Genomic DNA, 6457 nt, shown 5'->3' on the forward strand with positions numbered 1-6457 from the left:
CAAATAGGATAAAAAGAAGAGAATATACTATAAATTCCAAAATATCAATGAAACATAGCTCCAATCATATGAGCGGGACTTGTAGCTTTTTGCCTCTTGAATAGTTTTGGCATCTCACTTTATCCATTGAGGTTCAGAATGATTGGCATCTATAGGAACTCAGAGTTCAGATAGTGTTATTGATTCTCCTAGTTCAGTATGTTGATTCTTGAACACAGCTACTTTATGAGTCTTGGCTGTGGCCCTAAGCACTTTGTTTTTTAGTATTACCACCGGATATATAAATGTCACAGACACATAACTGGGTGAACCTTTTCAGATTGTGACTCAGCTTTGCTAAAGTCCCCAATTAGAGGTGACTCAGTCTCAAGTTTTCACTTGACACCTTCACGCCACAAGCACATGGTTAGGGACTGCTTGGTTTAGCCGCTTAGGCCAGGATTTTATTCCTTTAGGCCCTCCTATCCACTGATGCTCAAAGCCTTGGGATCCTTTTTATTTACCCTTGCCTTTTGGTTTTAAGAGCTTTTGGCTTTTTCTGCTTGCTTCTTCTTTTTTTCTTTCTATTATTATTTTTTTCACATATTTTTTTTTCTGCAAGCTTTTGTATTCACTACTTTTTCTTGCTTCAAGAATCATTTTTATGATTTTTCAGATTATCAAATAACATGTCTCCTATTCATCATTCTTTCAAGAGCCAACATATTTAACATTCTAAAACATCAACTTCAAAAGACATATGCACTGTTCAAGCATTCATTCAGAAAATAAAAAGTATTGTCTCCATATCAAAATAATTAAACTAAGTTCAATGATAAATTCGAAACTCATGTACTTCTTGTTCTTTTGAATTAAAACATTTTTCCATTTAAGAGAGGTGATGGATTCATATTCACCACTTTAAGGCATAGACACTTAAATACTAATGATCATGTAATGAAGACACAAACATGGATAAACATTTAACATAGAAAACGAAAAACAGAAAATTTAAGAACAAGGAATGAGTCCACCTTAGTGATGATGGCGTTTTCTTCTTGAGGAACCAATGATGTGCTTGAGCTCTTCTATGTCTCTTCCTTGTCTTTGTTGCTCCTCCCTCATTGCTTTTTGATCTTCTCTAATTTCATGAAGGATGATGGAGTGCTCTTGATGTTCCACCCTTAATTGTCCCCAATAATTGTGTGGAAGAAAATGTATCCCCTGAGGTATCTCAGGGATCTCTTGATTTGCAGTCAAATGTTCTACCACTGAGCTATAGACCCTTGAGATGAATTTCTCCATCTTCTATGACTCGGAGGTGGAAGCTTTTGTCTTCCCTTTCCTCTTTATAGAGGTTTCTCTTGCCTTAGGTGCCATCAATGGTTATGGAAAAATAAAAAAAAGCTATGCTTTTACCACATCAAACTTAGAGTGTTGCTTGCCCTCGAGCAAAAGAAGAAAGAATAGAAGAAGAAGAAGAAGATGTGGAGGAGATGGAGGGATGTGTATATTCGGCTATATGGGTGGGATTGGATGGGAAGGAGATTTTGAATTTTGAAGGTAGGTGGGGTGTATGATGGTTTTGGAGGTGATTGGTAAAGGGTTCTTGGGAAAGGGTGATATAGGATTATGAGGAGGTAAGGTGAGTGAAGGTATGTGGGGATCCTGTGGTGTCCACAGATCCTGAGGTGTCAAGGATTTACATCCCTACACCAATTAGGCGTGTAAAATGCCTTTGCATACAATTCTGGCGTTTAAACGCTGAACTGATGCTTGTTCTGGGCGTTCAACGCCCAGATGCAGCATGTTTCTGGCGTTGAACGCCAGTTCTATGCTTGTTTCTGGCGTTCAGCACCAGCTCTATGCTCTGTTCTGGCGTTGAACGCCAGCCAGATGCTCCTTATTGGCGTTTAAACGCCAGTAAGTCCTTCCTCCAGGGTGTGATTTTTCTTCTGCTATTTTTGATTCTATTTTTAATTTTTTGATTTATTTTGTGACTCCACATAATCATGAACCTAATAAAACATGAAAGAACAATAAAAAAAAATTATTAGATAAAAATTGGGTTGCCTCCCAACAAGCGCTTCTTTAATGTCAATAGCTTGACAGTGAGCTCTCATGGAGCCTCACAGATGTTCAGAGCATTGTTGAGACTTTCCAACACCAAACTTAGAGTTTATATATGGGAGTTCAACACCAAACTTAGAGTTTGGTTGTGGCCTCCCAACACCAAACTTAGAGTTTGATTGTGGGGGCTCTGTATGACTCTGTTTTGAGAGAAGCTTACTGTGCCTCTTTTCCATATTTACAGAAGGATGACCTTGAGTTTTAAACACAAGGGAGTCCTCATTCAATTGAAGGACTAATTCACATCTGTTAACATCTATCACAGCTCCTGCTGTGGCTAGGAAAGGTCTTCCAAGGATGATGCATTCATCCTCATCCTTCCCAGTATCTAGGATTATGAAATCAGCAGAGATGTAAAGGCCTGCAACCTTTACTAGCATGTCCTCTACTTGTCCATAAGCCTCTTTTCTTGAATTGTCTGCCATCTCTAATGAGATTCTAGTAGCTTGCACCTCAAAGATTCCAATTTTCTCCATTATAGAGAGTGGCATGAGGTTTATTCCTGACCCAAGGTCACATAGAGCCTTCTCAAAGGTTATAGTGCCTATGGTACAAGGTATTAAGAACTTTCCAGGATCCTGTTTCTTCTAAGGCAATCTCAGTTGATCCAATGCATTTAGTTCATTGGTGAACAGGGGAGGTTCATCTCCCCAAGTCTCACTACCAAATAAATTGGCATTCAGCTTCATGATTGCACCAAGGAACTTGGCAACTTGCTCTTCAGTAACATCCTCATTCTCTTCAGAAGAAGAATACTCATCAGAGCTCATGAAGGGCGTAAGGAGGTTTAATGGAATCTCTATGGTCTCTAGATGAACCTCAGAGTCCTTTGGTTCCTCAAAGAGAAACTCCTTGTTGATCACTGGACGTCCCAGGAGGTCTTCCTCCTTGGGATTCACGTCCTCCCCTTCCTCCTTGGATTCGGCCATGATGGTTATATCAATGGCCTTGCACTCTCCTTTTGGATTTTCTTCTGTATTGCTTGGGAGAGCACTAGGAGGGGTTTCAGTGATCTTCTTACTCAGCTGGCCCACTTGTGCCTCCAAATTTCTAATGGAGGACCTTGTTTCATTCATGAAACTCAGAGTGGCCTTAGATAGATCAGAGACTAAGTTTGCTAAATTAGAGGTATTTTGTTCAGAGTTCTCTGTCTGTTGCTGAGTGGATGATGGAAAAGGCTTGCTATTGCTAAACCTGTTTCTTCCACCATTATTAAAGCCTTGTTGAGGCTTTTGTTGATCCTTCCATGAGAAATTTGAGTGATTTCTCCATGAGGGGTTATAGGTGTTTCCATAAGGTTCACCCATATAATTTACCTCTGCTATTGCAGGGTTCTCAGGATCATAAGCTTCTTCTTCAGAAGATGCCTCTTGAGTACTGTTGGATGCAGCTTGCATTCCATTCAGACTCTGAGAAATCATATTGACTTGCTGAGTCAATATTTTATTCTGAGCCAATATAGCATTTAGAGTATCAATTTCAAGAACTCCCTTCTTCTGAGGCGTCCCATTACTCACATGATTCCTCTCAGAAGTGTACATAAATTGGTTATTAGCAACCATGTCAATGAGTTCTTGAGCTTCTGCAGGCGTTTTCTTTAGGTGAATGGATCCACCTGCAGAAGTATCCAATGACATCTTAGCTAATTCAGACAGACCATCATAGAATATATCTAGGATTGTCCATTCTGAAAGCATGTCAGAAGGACACTTTTTGGTCAGTTCCTTGTATCTCTCCCAAGCTTCGTAGAGGGATTCACCTTCTTTCTGTCTGAAGGTTTGAACATCCACTCTAAGCTTACTCAGCTTTTGAGGAGGAAAGAACTTGGCTAAGAAAGCCTTGACCAGCTTATCCCAAGAGTTCAGGCTATCCTTAGGTTGAGAGTCTAACCATATTCTAGCTTTGTCTCTTACAGCAAAAGGGAAAAGCATGAGCCTGTAGACTTCAGGATCTACTCTATTAGTCTTAACAGTATCACATATTTGCAAGAATTCAGTTAAGAACTGAAAAGGATCTTCAGATGGAAGTCCATGAAACTTGCAGTTTTCTTGCATCAGAGAAACTAATTGAGGTTTAAGCTCAAAGTTGTTTGCTCCAATGGCAGGGATGGAGATGCTTCTTCCATGTAAATTGAAATTAGGTACAGTGAAGTCACCAAGCATCCTCCTTGCATTATTATTATTTTCGGCTGCCATCTCCTCTTCCTTTTCAAAAATTTCTGTAAGGTTGTCTCTGGATTGTTGTATTTTAGCTTCTCTTAGTTTCCTTTTCAGAGTCCTTTCAGGTTCTGGGTCTGCTTCAACAAGAATGTTCTTATCCTTGCTCCTGCTCATATGATAAAGAAGGGAATAACACAGAAAATATGGAATCCTCTATGTCACAGTATAGAGATTCCTTTGGGTGAGTAGAAGAAAAGAAGAATAAGAATGTAGAAGAGAAGAATTCGAACTCAGAGGGGAAGAAGGGGTTCGGAATTTTTTTTGGTGAAGAGAAGTGTTAGTAGATGAATAAATAAATAGAAGGAGATGAGGGAGAGGAAATTTCGAAAATTGATTTTGAAAAATAGTTAATGATTTTCGAAAATTAAAGGAGAATTAAAATTAAAATTAAAATTTAAACAATTAATTAATTAAAAAGAATTTTTGAAAAAGAGGGAGGTATTTTCGAAAATTAGAGAGGGGTAGTTAGTTAGGTAGTTTTGAAAGAGATAAAAAACAAACAAAAAGTTAATTAGTTAGTTGAAACAAATTTGAAAATCAATTTTGAAAAGATAAGAAGATAAGAAGTTAGAAAAGATATTTTAAAATCAAATTTTTGAAAAAGATATGTTTTAAAAAGATATGATTTAAAAAGATATGAAAAAAAATAAGATAAAAATATATTTTTGAAAAGATATGATTGAAATTAGTTTTGAAAAAGATTTGATTTTTAAATTCACAATTAATGACTTGATTCACAAGAAATCACAATATATGATTCTAGAACTTAAAGTTTGAATCTTTCTTAACAAGCAAGTAACAAACTTGAAATTTTTGAATCAAAACATTAATTGTTGAAGATATTTTCGAAAATTATGAGATGAAATTAAGAAAAATATTTTTGAAAAATATTTTTAAAATTTTCGAAAATGAAAAAGATTTGATTTTTTGAAAAAGATTTTGAAAAAGATAAGATTTTTAAATTGAAAATTTGATTTGACTCATAAGAAACAACTAAATTTTAAAAAGTTTTGAAAAAGTCAATCCAAATTTTCGAAATTTATGAGAGAAACAAGGAAAGATTTTTTTTTTTGAATTTTCAATGAAGAAAGAGAAAAACATGAAAAAGACTCAATGCATGAGAATTTTTAGATAAAAACAATGAATGCATGCAAGAACATTATGAATGTCAAGATGAACACCAAGAACACTTTGAAGATCAAGATGAACACCAAGAACATATTTTTGAAAAATTTTTGATGCAAAGAAAACATGCAAGACACCAAACTTAGAAATCTTTAATGCTTAGACACTATAAATGCAAGAATGCATATGAAAAACGAGAAAAGACACATAACAAGAAAATATGAAGATCAAACAAGAAGACTGGCCAAGAACAACTTGAAGATCATGAAGAACACTATGAATGCATGAATTTTCAAAAAATGCAAAGAATTTTTAGAAAAAATGCAATTGACACCAAACTTAAAAGTTGACTCTAGAATCAAACAAGAAACAAAAAATATTTTTGATTTTTATGATTTTATAAATTTTTTTGATTTTTTTCGAAAATTAATGTGAAAAAGAAAAATAAAGATTCCAAAATTTTCAATATGAATTCCAGGAATCTTGCACTCTTAGTCTAAAGCTCCAATCTGAGGGTTAGACATGGCTTAATAGCCAGCCAAGCTTTAGAAGATACAAATCAGGCATACAACAGCTGAAACTTCATCCAACTTCATATACTTATAAGTGGAAGCCTCAGTCTAAAAGAATTAGACATGGCTTTACAGCCAGCCAGGCTTCTACATGCTTCATGAAACACTAGAATTCATTCTTAAAAATTCTGAAGAAAAAATATATTTTATTTTTTTTTGAAAATATTTATTTATTTATTTTTTTCGAATATTAATTGGGAAAAACAAAAAAGAAGAAAATATTTTTTGAAAAATTTTTGAAAACTTTTTGAGAATAAAATAAGAAGAAAATTACCCAATCTGAGCAACACAATGAACCGTCAGTTGTCCAAACTCGAACAATCCCCGGCAACGGTGCCAAAAACTTGGTATGCGAAATTGTTACTCTGAGGTTGTAAAATTTGTTGTTCGTTCTCTCCCTGGAAATGGCGCCAATAACTGGTGCACAATACC

At 35.6% G+C, this 6457-nt stretch overlaps 1 non-coding gene across 1 annotated transcript; it reads left to right on the forward strand.

Annotated features, from left to right (window-relative positions):
- The first annotated feature begins 3800 nt into the window (after positions 1-3800).
- Positions 3801-3908, forward strand: LOC112746760 (small nucleolar RNA R71). The gene has a single exon (XR_003174626.1). It is a non-coding gene; the product is annotated as a small nucleolar RNA R71 (small nucleolar RNA).
- Positions 3909-6457: the final 2549 nt, after the last annotated feature.

The sequence above is a fragment of the Arachis hypogaea genome, chromosome 14 (assembly GCF_003086295.3).
Source record: "Arachis hypogaea cultivar Tifrunner chromosome 14, arahy.Tifrunner.gnm2.J5K5, whole genome shotgun sequence".
NCBI classification, from domain to species: domain Eukaryota; kingdom Viridiplantae; phylum Streptophyta; class Magnoliopsida; order Fabales; family Fabaceae; genus Arachis; species Arachis hypogaea.